Below are 17,578 nucleotides of genomic sequence, written 5' to 3'. Positions count from 1 at the left end.
AGAGGATACCGGTGTGCGCCGGGATGGCGATCACGTCGCCGGGGGCTCCAGGGGTTGCAGAGGTTGCCGCCATCTGGTGGGCACTCGCACATACGAGCTGCGGTGGCCATTCTGTCGCACATGCACCGTGGAAAAGCGCACGAAGGCTAGCCAATCAGGGAAGGCTCTTGGAAGGGACTACAAGTCCAATGAGCCTTAGAAGTGTCCCACCTGACGCCAGGGAACCCATAGGAGCTGGGGAAGTTCTGCAAGCAGGATAAGGAAGTGTGTCACAGGGAGCATGCAGGAAGAGTGTGACAGGCAGAGGTAGGGGACAGAGGATCCGTGCAGAGAGGCAAGTAGCCTCTGCACTAGGCCAGCAAATACCCCCTAGGCCCAAGGTAGGCCCTGAGTCAATACAAAGATTGTGGCTGCTATAGGGACAGGCCCTAGCATAGGGAACGGATCCCTGTAGTATCTGAATATAGTTAGGGACACACCAGAAGCTGAACTCCCTAAGCAGAGGTCTGGGACCAGGCCTCACCAAAGAGACTAAAGAGACACTACGTGGTGGGATCATCCTGACGACGTCGGTGTAGGAGAGTGGATCAGCGGATCCTTTGTGAAGTCTCATCGGACCGGGTGCTGCTGTGCCCGGCAGGTAAAGTCAACAAGTGCACCAACATGCCGGTATAAACCCAGGCACCGATCACGCCTATAAGGGTCGGTTCTTTGGGGACACTGTGGGTCTAGTGACCAAGGGACTAAACATTATTGTGGGACACTTGGGGACTTTGTGTTAGATACACAGTATTGGACACGGTGTTGCGTAACATTCCTGGGAGTAAAGCCCTGCGAGGCGTGGGGCAGTTGTGCACATATATCTTAACTGAAAGGGAGAGTCATCCTTTTTCATATGCCATTCACTATTACAGTAAAAGGTTCCGTTATTTTTATACTGTGTGTGTGTGTATTATTGTGTCCTGTGAGGGGCTGCTTCCGCTCTGCTGGGATCCCTCACAGGTGGAGGCGCTGCACCAGAGTAAGTACACACCCCAGGCTCTCCGTGGCAGAGGCTCAGGCTCCTGGAGCCAACAGGTATAAGAGCAGCACTGGTAGCTTCCTGTGTTCTGGGGGAAACAGGGCTACAATTACATATTCATTTTGGCTGAGCGGCAGGTATTTTGTTGTACGATATATTTGGTTCTATTCCAATTTTTGGGATTTCATGTGGTATATATTTTTTTAGCAAAACAAACAAAAAGCGCAACAGATACATTGATGAAACAACTAAAAATGTAAATCAAATGCTGCCTAAACACCTGTGGTTTCCCTAAACCACATTAACTATTAAACTAGTACTGGTGTTCATGGCGCAATATTGATAAATAGTGCAATATAATGTGCAGATAACCCAGTGATAAAAAAATATAAACACTGATTACACATCTACTGCTGCTCTATGGGACAGAATCCTTTGGGCTTTAGGCTCCTGGTTAACCTCATATGAAGAAGAAAACACAAATGCCAACACAATAGTGCATTAACATTTACTTGATGCAAAACATACAACATACAGGGAAAAGGAAACACTCACACTTTCCCCGTTGTTTAAATCGCAGAGAGTGACACTGGGCGCACTCAGCCCTACTCTAGGCTCAGCTTCCTGATGTATGTGTGTATGCAGGCACAGTCCTTCCCGATCGCGTCTCTCACTCGCATCAGTGTATGCTCCGCCTCCTTCACACATCCGCCAATGGGGGTCCTTGCAGAGTGGGTACAGTGGCCTCAGTAGTCCAAAAACCCGATGCGTTTCGTCAGTATGTCGACTTTCTCTGGGGTATAGAGAAAAATGGGGGAGCACAGGGTGAGGGATAATGCAGTACAAAATGCGGATAGTGATAACTCCTGACAGGGGTCCAGTGGGATATATTGCACCCAAATGGATCTCCTGTCCGGAGGATGATGAGAAGCTAATGGTGTCAAGGTCAATAATAAAATATCACTTACACGGCTTTGTGCAAGTGCTGGTGCAACAAGGTTTCTTTTTCTTCTATTTCTTCATTACGATGTGGAATTCTTCCTGCTTTTTCTTGCGGCCGTCTCTCCTTGGGTTGGGGGAATCCTCCTGGTTCTTGCCTCTGTACCTTCTTGTTCCTTGTAGAGGTCTCCCTCTCACAGAAAAAAGCCAGTTAGATCAAAGAAGTATTAAAACACAAAATGTGTAATCAGAGGCTGTGGTGGCTGGAAGTGGGGAGAGGGCGGGTAACTAATAGTAAGCAGAAAATCTGCAATCACTCACACGGGCTAGTGCGAGTGTCCTCCTATAAGGGTATCTTTTCCTTTATGTTGTCCCTTGTATCTCTTCACTCTTGTCAGTCCTAATTGAGTGATATTAGGAACTCCCTAACAGAGGTCTACTACCCGTGTCTCTCCCACAGAAAGACAACCCCTCCCTGGTCCCCCCCCCCACCCCCACACACACACAATACATATACATACACACACTTCCCCCCGTACCTTTTGGAGGTGGGGGAAGCTCTGATACTCCAGCCCCCGGTGCTGATAGGCTCACCAGCGCACCACGTGACGCGTCACCGCTCTGGATCGCAATTCTCTTGCATCCCCTGGCGGCTGACGCGTCACAGCGCGTAGTGAGCCTCGCCGGAAGGAGGCATTGGGGACAGACAGGCAGGAGGTAAGCAGCCGTCCACAGCGGGTCCTCAGCCATAGGCAAATTGGCTGAGCATAAACTCTTGTTTATGTTTCTATTGCTTGCCTCAAGCATCCTGGTACCCGGCTCTTGCATTCTGCTTGATTTCTGTTACCTTTGACCTCAGCTTGTACCCGGACCGCTGCCTTCTCTGACCCCTGACCTCGGCTTGTATTTGGACTCCCACCGTCTCTACTCCTGGACCACGGCTATGCACACTAACCATCCGACTTCTCCAACCCCAGACCATGGCGAGTATAACGACCATTCTGACCTCTCCTACCCTGACCCGGCTACACATCCTTCACTCTGCACCTCCGGACGCGGTTACGCGGTTTTGGTTGGTGTATATCACTATCCCCACCTCAGCGACGCTGTCCCATCCTGTTTGTGGTGAGCACTCGTTACAGATTGAAAAGCTCAGTGGTCCGTTTCAGTCTGTTTAGTTACATGATGTGATAACTTGAAGAACATTTTTTTTATAAATGTTTATTTTCAAACATTTCACCAATAATTTTTAAAACAGTTTCCTACATGGGAATTATTATGCAGGGAAGTTTGTTCCACCCCAGAAGTGGAACTTTGTTTTACATTAACCGAATGTAAAAAAGTGGCACACACTGATGAAGATTGTAATCCATCCCATTATAATACTTTGTGTAACTCCTCCAAAAGTCCTATTGTCATCCCCAAATCACACGGTTTTTTTTTTGCACAAAGATAAATATTAGCGCAAAGTACAATGATATTTTAACTTAATTGAATGCATCACCCCGTCTTATATTATTTAAATAAATGCCTTTTTTTTTTTTTACCTCAATGTTGTACTCATGTTACTTATGGTCAATTTACCAGGGAATAAATTAATTCAACTATTTGGTCCAAAAACCATAGCTTGCCTGATTTTCCACTCTCAATAAAACTCCCATTCATTTTAAGGCCCAAGACACCAGAACTTAATATAGAATTCCAAAGATGTTTTATTTACTCATAACTACATTATTGTTTTTTTGAAGAACTCAAGTTTACAATTTAAAAAACAGTACTACATCTGGATAAAAGTGAACTGATAGAACACATTTTAAACATGCAAAGCTGGAATTAAATTGTAGAACTATTCAAACTCTGATGAGATATTTTCACAGGGTTGTTTCTTGTTACTGAAGTTTCCGTTTTGAGATTCAAAGCAGTAATAATGTTACAAATCCTACTGCCTTTCAGATGACTTTGGCTCTATGCTCAGTGGAATGCCTGAGCCTACTAAGAACAGGCCACGTTTAGTAGGCAGTAGGCTACTAGTAGAGATAGAAATTCGTCAATCTCTGGTGGCTGGCTACTTCAAGCAAACTTTGGTTTAAAAAAAAAAAATTACATACATATACACTGTTTTAGCCATTGAAACCTTTGTATATCAGTATTGCTTGATCTGAAGAAGAGAGGATAACTCTCGAAAGCTTGTCCTATGACATAAATTGTTAGTCCAATAAAAAAGGTATCACCTAATACTTAAGAACTCATTTATTCTGCACTATAAATATATATATATATACATATATATACATACACACACACACACATATAATATATATATATATATATATATATATATATATATATACCCAATGTGGCTATACAAGGCGTTCTCCTTTATTAAAACACTAAAAAGTAACTGAGTGCATGGGATTGCCAGATTTAAAAAGTATTCTGAGGACAAGCATTAAAAAAAATCCCTTGCTTAGTTAAACTCATAAAGTTAACAAAATGCGCTGAATCTTGATAGCATATCATTCATGATTCTTGTAGTACAGCAGCTGCTGTTCTCTCTGATTGAACTTACATGCAGCATGTTATGTTAAATTCAAAATTACATACAACTACTGGATTTGTAATTAGCACTGTATGCTAAAACAGACGTGCGCACACTCCCCACGCCTGCGCCCCCCCTACCTGCTCCCTCCTCGGTCGCGCCCTCCCCCCCTCATGTCTAATGTTGTGTCAAATGATGCTGCGGGGTCATGTGACGCCGCGTTGTCATAGAGGCGCGTGACCAGAGCCTAGTAAGTAATTTGTAAACGCCGCGTTCCATTTGGTATCCATCCCCTGATGAAATCCGCAGAGTCGGAAGAAACGCGTAGGGATATCTGGCAGTGAGCCTACGGTGACAGGGCAGCTCCCAGCACCAGCGTGAGGAGGCAAGGACTTGCCTGAAGATTTTTTTCCGGTTTCAAGTGTGAGAAGAAAGGCTAAATGGCGGCTGCATGTGGAGATTGAGTGCTCACAAACACTAAGGATTACTCCCCTGGAGACAGCAGCTGACAGCAACATCCTTTTTGGAGCCAATACTGACACTCACACACAAAGAAGAGACCGAGGAGTCCTCAGTTGGTGCATGGGCAGGTCCCATAACATGCTTTATTTTATCAGACAAACTGTAAGTGTGCATTTGTCTTGTCCATGAGATATTAAAACTTTGTTCATCTGATTTTACACAAGGATCGGGCGCTTCTTTTCTCTTTTTCTCTAATAGGTACTGTGGGAGTTCGGTGAGCCCAAGAAGAAGCAGCCTGGACCTTTTGCAAATCAACTTATCATGGACACATGTGGACTTAAGTATTTTTAATATTCACTGCATTTATGGGTTCATAATCGTGTATTGAATTTTACATTGCTTATCACATGAACCCATTTTTTATATTTGCATTTTTTTAGTTAAGTCCCAGTGACACTCAGTGTCATTTTTACCCACATTAATTGGCAATATCTTTTTTATTGCTTTTTTTTATTTTTATTTTTATATGTTATGCACACTTCTTTTTTGCATTTGTGTTTTTATCTAATAGTCACTTTTAGTTTTTCCTGACAGAATACATTTAGTTATTTTCACACCACTGTTTATTGGGCATATTTGCCTGGTGCAATTTCTTGCCACATCTATCAGGGCTGCAGCAATTTAGGTATAGTGTGTGAAGGGCGCTGTCTATATTTTCTGTCATATATATATATACCCAATGTGGCTATGCAAGGCGTTCTCCTTTATTAAAACACTAAAAAGTAACTGAGTGCATGGGATTGCCAGATTTAAAAAGTATTCTGAGGACAAGCATTAAAAAAAATCCCTTGCTTAGTTAAACTCATAAAGTTAACAAAATGCGCTGAATCTTGATAGCATATCATTCATGATTCTTGTAGTACAGCAGCTGCTGTTCTCTCTGATTGAACTTACATGCAGCATGTTATGTTAAATTCAAAATTACATACAACTACTGGATTTGTAATTAGCACTGTATGCTAAAACAGAAGTGCGCAAACTCCACACGCCTGCGCCCCCCCTACCTGCTCCCTCCTCGGTCGCGCCCTCCCCCCCTCATGTCTAATGTTGTGTCAAATGATGCTGCGGGGTCATGTGACGCCGCGTTGTCATAGAGGCGCGTGACCAGAGCCTAGTAAGTAATTTGTAAACGCCGCGTTCCATTTGGTATCCATCCCCTGATGAAATCCGCAGAGTCGGAAGAAACGCGTAGGGATATCTGGCAGTGAGCCTACGGTGACAGGGCAGCTCCCAGCACCAGCGTGAGGAGGCAAGGACTTGCCTGAAGATTTTTTTCCGGTTTCAAGTGTGAGAAGAAAGGCTAAATGGCGGCTGCATGTGGAGATTGAGTGCTCACAAACACTAAGGATTACTCCCCTGGAGACAGCAGCTGACAGCAACATCCTTTTTGGAGCCAATACTGACACTCACACACAAAGAAGAGACCGAGGAGTCCTCAGTTGGTGCATGGGCAGGTCCCATAACATGCTTTATTTTATCAGACAAACTGTAAGTGTGCATTTGTCTTGTCCATGAGATATTAAAACTTTGTTCATCTGATTTTACACAAGGATCGGGCGCTTCTTTTCTCTTTTTCTCTAATAGGTACTGTGGGAGTTCGGTGAGCCCAAGAAGAAGCAGCCTGGACCTTTTGCAAATCAACTTATCATGGACACATGTGGACTTAAGTATTTTTAATATTCACTGCATTTATGGGTTCATAATCGTGTATTGAATTTTACATTGCTTATCACATGAACCCATTTTTTATATTTGCATTTTTTTAGTTAAGTCCCAGTGACACTCAGTGTCATTTTTACCCACATTAATTGGCAATATCTTTTTTATTGCTTTTTTTTATTTTTATTTTTATATGTTATGCACACTTCTTTTTTGCATTTGTGTTTTTATCTAATAGTCACTTTTAGTTTTTCCTGACAGAATACATTTAGTTATTTTCACACCACTGTTTATTGGGCATATTTGCCTGGTGCAATTTCTTGCCACATCTATCAGGGCTGCAGCAATTTAGGTATAGTGTGTGAAGGGCGCTGTCTATATTTTCTGTCATATATATATATACCCAATGTGGCTATGCAAGGCGTTCTCCTTTATTAAAACACTAAAAAGTAACTGAGTGCATGGGATTGCCAGATTTAAAAAGTATTCTGAGGACAAGCATTAAAAAAAATCCCTTGCTTAGTTAAACTCATAAAGTTAACAAAATGCGCTGAATCTTGATAGCATATCATTCATGATTCTTGTAGTACAGCAGCTGCTGTTCTCTCTGATTGAACTTACATGCAGCATGTTATGTTAAATTCAAAATTACATACAACTACTGGATTTGTAATTAGCACTGTATGCTAAAACAGAAGTGCGCAAACTCCACACGCCTGCGCCCCCCCTACCTGCTCCCTCCTCGGTCGCGCCCTCCCCCCATCATGTCTAATGTTGTGTCAAATGATGCTGCGGGGTCATGTGACGCCGCGTTGTCATAGAGGCGCGTGACCAGAGCCTAGTAAGTAAGTCTACAGAGGCCTTGCGCTCTGAGCGCAGGCCCTTTGTAAACGCTTCGTCCCCCCACCGCCCCCACCGCCCCCCCCTCCCGAAAAGTCTCGGGCCCCCCAGTTTGCGCACCGCTGTGCTAAGAGATAATGGTGAAAAGCAGGGTTGCATGTGAATGTGTTCACAAGTGATATTTTTATTTGCATAAAACTACTGAAAAGCCACATTAATACTTTGTCTGGTTTGTTTTGCTTACATAAACTCCACTATGATTAGTGTACTTGAAATTCAATGTAAGTTTCAAATAAGATGACACATTTTATATTTCATTACCCCCTGTTCAAGCTAGAGCTGCCATGTTGCAAGTATGGGTTTAAAAAATAATCAGAAACAGAATAAGGCAGCTGTACTTCTACTACAGAGGACAGAACTGAATGAATGGTACTTCCATGGCTATAATGCATGGCAGGTTATAACTAAGGCCGGCATTCACTAAACTCTGATAAGGGCTATTGCAACTCTATCCCACATCAACTGCTAGTTAAACCAATTGCAGGTCCCGTGGTATCTAGCTGCAATATTCTTTATTGGAGCGTAGTGAGTGTATCTCCCTATAGATCATTGACACACAAGGAGAACAGAGCGTTATTCTTTTTTGTTTATGATTTCCTGGAAATGGTTGTTAACATTTTAACGTGTAGTTTAGGGTGGCTATTACTGTCCATATATTTGCCTTATTGCTACCATTTCCTGTTCTTCAAAGATCTTTTTGTAAGTGGGCTTTCAAAAATCATTTCAAATATGTCTCTTTTTTTTAAATGCATTAATTACCAAGTTTTTACTTATTTAAATATATTACTGTCATTAGTTCAGATTGGTCCTTCATGGGGCAGCCCCTTTAACGGATACCGGAAGTTGCAGCCGCCAAGTTTCATAGGAGTATTAGGGTTCTGTAATGTGTAACCATCCCACAAATCTTTGAGGATTTGAAATCAATGGGGTTTTTCTGTTGCCGTAGACATAATAATCTGAGTGCCTCAGGCTAGAATGGGAATTACTGTATCGCTAACTACGCTTTATCCTGGTACTGACAACACTGAGTAGAAGCCTTGGTCTGGGATTCACCAAGCTGTGGTGCGGGTATTGCAGCCTGGTCCAGCGGTACCTGCCATTGACTTAAATGTCAGTTACTGTCGGATTAGAGTAGCATACTCCACGGAGTGGTCTGGTGAATTCCAGCCTGTGGGACTTTTTCAGTAAGCTGTGATAGCTCCAGATCGAGAAGCCCTATTGACTTCAATGGGCTTTCCATGCAGTAGAGCGGGATTGGCACTTTCTCAGTTTACTGAATAAGCCCTTACTGTGTCTTAGTTAGGCACAGGTGGTTTGGTTGGGTACACATAGAGTCGACACTTCTGCGTAACAATTAGATTGTAAGTGACGGGCCCTTAAAGCCTTTGTGAACACTAGTCAGCTCTTCTTAGGTAATATTTAATTGTATCCTTGCTTATGTGACTAGAATAACTCATAGAGGGAGTGGCTCAGTGAGTAAAGACACGGACAGGCACTGAGTTTGAAGCAGGGGAGCCTGGTTCAATTCCCGGTGTCGGCTCCTTGTGATCATGGGCAAGTCACTTTAATCTCCCTGTGCCTCAGGCACCAAAAACATAGATTGTAAGCTCCACGGGGCAGGGACCTGTGCCTGCAAAATGTCTCTGTAAAGTGCTACATAAAACAAGCAGCGCTGTACAAGAACATGCCATTATTATTATTAACTCATATGTATGTCTGAGAAAACTCCTGACCTGGATTACAGAACCAAGGTAATTTTGGAAATGTTACACTACAGTTTTGTGTTTCTGGATAAATCGCACTTACAGCTTGTTGTTGGGATTTTTCTATCTGCACTGGAAACAATGTACCTACATTTTCGGCAGGTACAACATTGTAATAATTAGATCGTATACCATCTGTGCATATAGCATATAACAGTCATGCCAGTATTTTCTAAGGTTACAGTAAAACATCACAACCATGAATTAGGCTCATGGTGATAACATAGAATACAACATGGTCAACAAACACAATAGTTTTATTTGAACAACCATACCCATATAAATGTATATGTAGAGGGTGATAACGTGTAACGCGTTAGCAGCTACAGGGCAGTGGAGGGACACCCGCGACAACTCCTGCCTAACAAGGGAGCTATAGGGGGTTATTTTACTCATCAGGCCCAGAAAGTCTTAACAAAAACAATAAAAGAGGTGCGCTACTAGTAATAATATTGTGTAATTGATTATTCAAATGACAGTATTTACTAAAACACAGTAATAAACCACCACCTCTGTGACAATTAGATCATACAAAACCTCTATCTGCTCTGGAGGATTACATTTAGTCTGTCACAATTTTGAGAAACAGAAATATCACAATTTGTAATTGGATGAACATGCCAGCATTTTCAGAGCCGTTTGCCATTTGTTTTTCTTTGTAATCATGCAAGATACCATATCACTAATTTGTATGTGCTTAAATTGTGGTTTGATTAATAAGTCTGATGTCACCGCTGGCTTTGCACATGAATAGATATTGTTATCTGCTTCCTATACAATACATGTTTAAGGAAAGAATTATGATACAGAAGCATTATCATTCGTTTTAATGGCGTCAATCGATTTTTGAGGTTGACTTAAAAAAATTTTTTTAAAAAGAAGGCAATATGGTCATTTATCAAAGTCTGTGGGTTACAAACCCTGGGCAAAACTGGAACAAAAACACTGTACCAGGTCAATTAAGAAAATCCCAGTGTCTTCAATGGGAATGTTTTTCCTTAATACATCTGGTGTAATTTCCTTAATACATTTGGTGCATTCAAACAACCCTCGATGTTATTCATTTTTCATTTACATGCCTATTATAATCTCTCACATGTTTAGGTCTAGATGAAAGGTTTTTTTCACTCACTTCCCAATGGTGTGATAGCAGAGCCAGAGCTTCTTCCCCCGGGGAAGACTGGAGTTGGATTCCCCTAACTATGCCTCTTTAGTACTATACTATTTTAACAGTTAGCAGCATCCCAATGAAACGCATAGAGTGGCACTATCCTAGTTGAACAGAGGACGCAGTACGCAGCGCTACCTACCCAATCGCCCACCCCCGATCCAGCCAGGAGATTCAGACCGGAAGTGCGGGACGTGAGATGTGAGACTGAGCAGAGCAGAAGGATGCAGAGAGAACGCCAAGAGACCTCATTTGGCTGTGCTCCGGATATTATCCAAATGCTAATTTGTCTTTGAGACCATGTGAGTGCATTTCGAATCACTTTTATTAGATAACATTTTTTTTTTATACAAGTAAACACTATGTTGGGTCCTTTACTTTAACAGCAGAAGTGACCAGACCAGAGGGGCTCAAAAGAATACCAGAGACAGACTATTTCATCATATCACCACTGTTGTGAAAATGCTTATAAAGAATGAGTAATTTGTGAGTACACATCTCATAGGATACAGAGACTGAAAGATCACACTACTGTTTATACATATTGCACTATATTTTGTATATTTCTATTTCCTACACATCTGCGCTCCCCAAACACTTGGACCACCAATGGAAGACTGTGACTCATAAAAGTTGCTGCTGCAGACTTGAGACCTGGAATGTTCAGGAAAGTAATCAATGAACCATTTAATTTTTCAGAGGAGGAAGAACTATAGTAGAGGTCATGCTATTTTGTTAGTAGTCAAAGTGAATATATAAATAACTTCTTAATGGGTGCTAGGCTATAGGAGTTTGCTTATATCAATATTTCCTTTGTGTTCTAGGAATCTGTTTTAATGATTGTTAAGTTCTCCTAATGTCCTGATTGGAACAATACATATACACAACGTACTTGGTGTTTATTTATTATGTTTGTCTTTGTAGCCCCTGCTACAATTAGATTGTAAGTTTTTCGGGAGCAAGGACTTCTTTTCCTAAATGTTACTTTTATGTCTGAAGCGCTTCTTCCCATTATGTTTTATTTGTATTATTTGTTATTTATATTATGTAATGTGTATTACTGCTGTGAAGCACTATGTACAGTAATGGCGCAATATAGATAAAGACATTCATACTGGAATGTCTGCATCACGTCGCAGTATCTTAGGTCCCATATTAAGGCAGGAAATGCTGTACTCCTTTACACATGTAATTTCCCTCACCCTCTGGGAGATTCCCCTGTTACCAGGTGTTTGGTGCATTTTACCTGTTGGCTCCAGGATACCGATGGTAGTGGGGACGTCTGGACAGGCTTCTGGGGTACATTACCTTTGTTTATTCCTGGGTACACAGCGCCTCCATCTACTGCAGGCTCCAGATGTATGGAGGCAATCTCCCACAGAAGACCATACTTCTACTACTCCTTCATAGGAGACTGACTAAACATGCAGCTCGAGCCCTTTCTAACTGGGTGGCCAGCTAAGCTGGTTACCACCCCAAAACATGTACTATTATATATAAATGATATACACAGTCTCTAGGCACAGCAATATAATGTTTCTGTTGGGGCTCCAGGTAATGCCCTCTGGACCTTGCAAGAGCTCAGAGAATCCATCTGTAGTTCCAATATCCTGGACAGGACATCCCTGCTTCAGCAGTCTCGTGTCCTTCCTTCTTCCTGGGAATTACAACCCAGGCAGTCCCAGCATGCTCCGCGACCACCATCGAGCGAGCCTAGGGGGCTGAGCTTCACAAGGCTGGGAAGAACTTTCTCTCTCTCCCCCTCTTCTCTGGGGAAAACCAGTCACTCTCTGTGCAGGCCACTTCCTGACTTTTAAAACTCCTGTTTCTTCAGGCGTTCAGGCTTATTAATTAGTTGCAGCTGCAGCAAGCTTTCCAGGAGGATGTTAACAGTTTGTATGCTGGAAAGCACCCTTACTGCACTATTCCAGCACCTTTAGATAGTGATTCTATCACAATACATACAAATATATGTATACTGTGTACAATACTGAATTAATCTGCTCCACCTATCACATGGTGCAATACGGAATAAGAGACACTGTCCCTGATCTGATTGGCCACACATGACAGGAGATATGGGATTGGATAAGAAAAACAAATAGAATGTTGAAACAAACTGTCAGTTTGAGAGACACAGATGGGGTCCAACTGCCAGTCTGAGCAGACGGAGATAGGGAGCACAAGTCTGAGAGGCACACAGAGAGACAGCCCAGGTGACAGTGAAAAGGGCTTAAGAGACAGCCTGATTCAGATGGTGAAAAAGGAGGAGACTGTTAGCGAAGGAGGGAAAGTGAGAGACATCTGCACAAACATATTTTACACACAAAGAGAAATGTGTTATGAGGAGAAGAGTCCACAGTAAGAGAGGTCCAGATACTTGCTGGGCTATTAAAGAGCGACCGGATAACAGACACCCTGAAGGCCTTTTCCTGCAACTTGAGTATCCTTTACAAATTACACACACACATCAAAAATGTTTAAACCTCAACAGGCCTGTAATGCTACTATACATCAATAAATGAGATAAGTGCTCCCACGCAGTGCTGGTAATAATATTGTCCTAAGTGGCATCTACATCGGACAATGGAACTAATAAAATGGACAAGAGTACAGCATCCTTGTTTATTGTATTTTACAACTGTGAGATATATATATATATATATATATATATATATATATATAATGTTATGTGGATATTGTATTAATTAAAAGTGAGGGCCGCCAGGTTAAGGTTGCCCAGGGGTCATAAAGCACCACTAAATATATGCACAAGTCTCATCTGGTTTTATGCAAGGGGTTCAATTATGGTATACTAAGGGAGGAAGGACTCAGGCCCTGTCACAGCACATACTATATAGTTGGAAATAGATAGGTTACACATTCTTTAATATGGTGTACCTGTAATTCTTTTGGGAGGATTAATGAAGCTGCAAGTGGTACACCACGAGTTATTATACTCGGATTACATAGTTACATAGTAGATGAGGTTGAAAAAAGACGTAGGTCCATCAAGTTCAACCTATGCTAAATTTAGACAACAGATACTTTATCCTATATCTACACTTACTTATTGATCCAGAGGAAGGCAAACAAAAAACCCCATTAAGGGGAAAAATTAATTCCTTCCTGACTCCAAGAATTGGCAATCGGATTAATCCCGGGATCAACATCCTTCCCATGTTTACTTATTTGGTATATCCCTGTATAGCTTTCCCATCTAAAAAGATGTCCAACCTTTTTTTGAACAAATCTATTGTATCTGCCATCACAGTCTCCATGGGTAATGAATTCCAAATTTTAACTGCCCTTACTGTAAAGAACCCTTTCCTTTGTTGCCGGTGAAATTTCCTTTCCTCCAACCTTAAGGGACGGCCCCAAGTCCTTAGTACTGCCCGTGGGATGAATAGTTCTTTTGAAAGCTCCTTGTATAGTCCCGAATATATTTGTATATAGTTATCATATCCCCTCTTAGACGCCTCTTTTCTAATGTAAATAAATCTAATTTAGCTAGCCTCTCCTCATAAGTTAGATTGTCCATCCCCTTTATTAATTTGGTGGCTCTTCTCTGCACTCTCTCTAGTTCCATAATGTCTTTTCTAAGGAGTGGTGTCCAAAATTGTACTCCATATTCAAGGTGTGGTCTTACAAATGCTTTGTAAAGTGGCATAATTATGTTTACTTCCCTTCCATCCATTGCCCGTTTGATGCAAGATGAGATCTTGTTTGCCTTTGCAGCTACTGCATGACATTGGGCACTATTGCTAAGCCTGCTGTCTACAAGCACTCCTAAATCCTTCTCCATCAAGGATTCCCCCAATATATCTCCATTTAATTTGTAAGTCGCCTTTTTATTCTTGCATCCCAAATGCATAAACTTACATTTATCTGTATTAAACCTCATTTGCCATTTACCTGCCCACGTTTCCAGTCTCTCCAAGTCCTTCTGAAGAGAAATTACATCCTGCTCTGATTCTATTATCTTACACAACTTAGTATTATCAGCAAAGATGGAGACTTTGCTCTCGATCCCAACCTCAAGGTCATTAATAAACAAGTTAAAAATCATGGGTCCCAGTACCGATCCCTGAGGTACTCCACTCACGACTTTAGCAGAAAACCTGAAAAAGTTCCATTTATGACAACCCTCTGTTGTCTGTCCTTTAACTAGTTTTCAATCCAGGTGCATATATTATCACCGAGTCCAATTTTCTTTATTTTATACACCAACCTCTTGTGTGAAACCGTATCAAAAGCCTTTGCAAAATCTAAGTAGACCACATCAACTGCATTACCCTGGTCTAAATTCCTACTTACCTCCTCAAAGAAACAAATAAGGTTAGTTTGGCAAGATTTATCCTTCATAAATCCATGCTGACTATTACTAATAATTTTGTTTTCCATTAGGTATTCCTGAATATTATCCCGTATTAAACCTTCAAGTAGTTTCCCCACTATTGAAGTCAGGCTTACAGGTCTGTAATTTCCCGGTTCTGATCTAGCTCCCTTTTTAAATATAGGCACCACATCTGCTTTACGCCAATCTTGTGGTACTGAGCCTGTGGAAATGGAGTCCTTGAATATTAAATATAATTATTTGGCTATTACTGAGCTTACCTCTTTGAGATTAGTTAACCTGTTGATCAAGTCTTTTTGATCCTTCAGTTTTAGTCTATGTGTTCTCTGGAATTGACCATGTAGGATTTCATTTATCCCAGGCATGCTGATAACCATTGCAGTCTACTGTCTATAGGTATAATTTAGTAGGTATTTCCTTTACGCATACGAAATGGTGGCTGCACTCAAACTTTTTCCTTATAGTCCAGCAAAGGTTATCCGTGGTGACTCTTCAGTGTACAAAACAATGACATCCAGTTGGCAGAGTGTAGGTCTCCTCTCATAAAGAAGTAGCCCACGATTTCTCTGGGCAAATTGTAGTTACACCGAGATGATTAAGCAGCTTTTACTGACCCCTCAGGACTCGTCCTGTTGCGCTGTGTCTCTCTTTAGTCAGTACTGCCAATAAATGTTACTAATGGGTCAAACCTTGTGTACCTATTGTCTGTTACGTATTCATCTATACTTCTATGTATGACAAGACTATTGAAATCAATGGGGAATTTTGGAAGAAATCATCCAGATCGATCACTTTGGTGGATATAAAATAAGCACCTTAGGGGTTTTGGTTCAAAGTGCATAAGTGGTGATTGGACACTAACGCACAAAAACTCCTATTGACTTGATTGGCACTAGCGCACTTAAGAGCATAGCCCCCTTAATCTTTAAAGTAATATGCTTATAAATGGTGCCTTTGGCTATATGAGCCATGGATACCTGATTTTTAGGCAGACTTTATAATAATAACATGCCAAGACGATCTCAAATAGCAAAATTAGACTTTCAAAGCACATTGTTAGTCAGTCAGGCAGAGGGCAAGTTGCATCCTACAGAATTAATTGCTTGGGAAGTTTATCCAAGAACCCCACTCAGTGCCAGGTTATGGGTTCACACCATTTACATGGCCCAAAGCCACACTACTCATTGAGGCATTCATTTGAATGGGAGTTAGGGCGCACTAAAGTGTAGCACTTTTTTGTGCATATGGGCCATAAACATCTTCACCAGCATTGCTGCTTAAAGTTGTTCTCTTTCAAAGTAGATATTAACTGAATAGAAGATTATATTTGCTGATCTGCATTTGAACAGGTTGTATTTAAAAGGGTATATTTAACTAAATTCTATGTGTGCTTCCGCTGTAGAGATGTATTGTTTCAACAATTATGATTTATTTTTGGATTATTTAAATGCTCTCTGCTCTACATATTTTCACTGCTCTTCATAAGTAGATGTAGCATGCATATATGTTTGTACACGTTATTTTCTTTTTTTTTGCAGTGTAGACAAAGGCCAAAAGAACAAATCCCTCTACATTGCATAATTGGGATAAAACATTTTTGGTCAATTTGATTAAATTGGGAGACTAACCAGATGAGATTTCCAGCCACCTAACATAGACCATTTTAGACTTAGATTGTATCCTTTTGTACTATATATTTATTGCATTTATAGGTCATTCATTTGGATCAAATTCTTCAAACCTCATCTAATCAAGTCCCTGTGCCATAAAAGTGTTTTTATTGTTGTAATTGTCTCATCCTGAACTTACAATGTACTATTTTGATGGCCTCTTACACAGATACCAATTTAAGAAGTAATGCACTTTTCATGTTTGTGTAAATAATATCCAGTAGGTACTCAACTTAATACATTTCTTTTACGCAATGCATGTTGTAATTGCTTCTTTATTTGCCCAAACACTTGCATTTGTGGCCGTTACTCCATTATTAAAATCCCAAATTATATTATCTCTAATACAAATTTCTGATATTTTCTATCAATCAACCACATGCAAATTTCTTCAAATGCCGTTTTATTTGGAAAAGTGCTCTTCTCTTGAATATTTTTTGAAGGTTTGGGGTGTTTTAGTGTTTCTGTTACTCTCTAATTCAGTGAATGATTTATACGATCTGCACCTCAATGGGATAAAGATCTTGTTTTGAAATATGTTATTATGGGTGACAATGAGTCAAGACAGGCCACTTAATTGCAAACACGAGTAGTGGGAAATAGAAGCAGCTTTCAAATGTCTGATGTCGTTGGGGGCAATGAAGATATCATCTAAATGAGAGAAAATTAAGTTGTGAAGGGAGACACTATTTATCAACAGTGTTGCTCTGAGCCACAGGTTTGTAAACAGGCTAGCAGTGTTATTAAATTCCCACTTGTGCCGTCCCTACCCTCCACCATTTTGCAAAAAAAAAAGCCTCCCATTAATTTAAACATTCTCGTAGATTGCCTCAAACAATCATCCACCATTAAAAAAAAAAAGTAAGAAGATAAGACAGGTGGAATCATTTAACCTATTTACCATCTCTGTCAAGACTTCCATTAATTTATAAATATTCTTAATATCCTATTCAGGACACACTTATGTTTTGGCATCTACCCAAAATCAACTTGTTAAATAACCAATTTGTTAAATAAGCAATTATTATTTATTTATAAAA

Source organism: Ascaphus truei, chromosome 5, assembly GCF_040206685.1.
Source record: "Ascaphus truei isolate aAscTru1 chromosome 5, aAscTru1.hap1, whole genome shotgun sequence".
NCBI classification, from domain to species: domain Eukaryota; kingdom Metazoa; phylum Chordata; class Amphibia; order Anura; family Ascaphidae; genus Ascaphus; species Ascaphus truei.
This window is presented reverse-complemented; position numbering follows the sequence as displayed.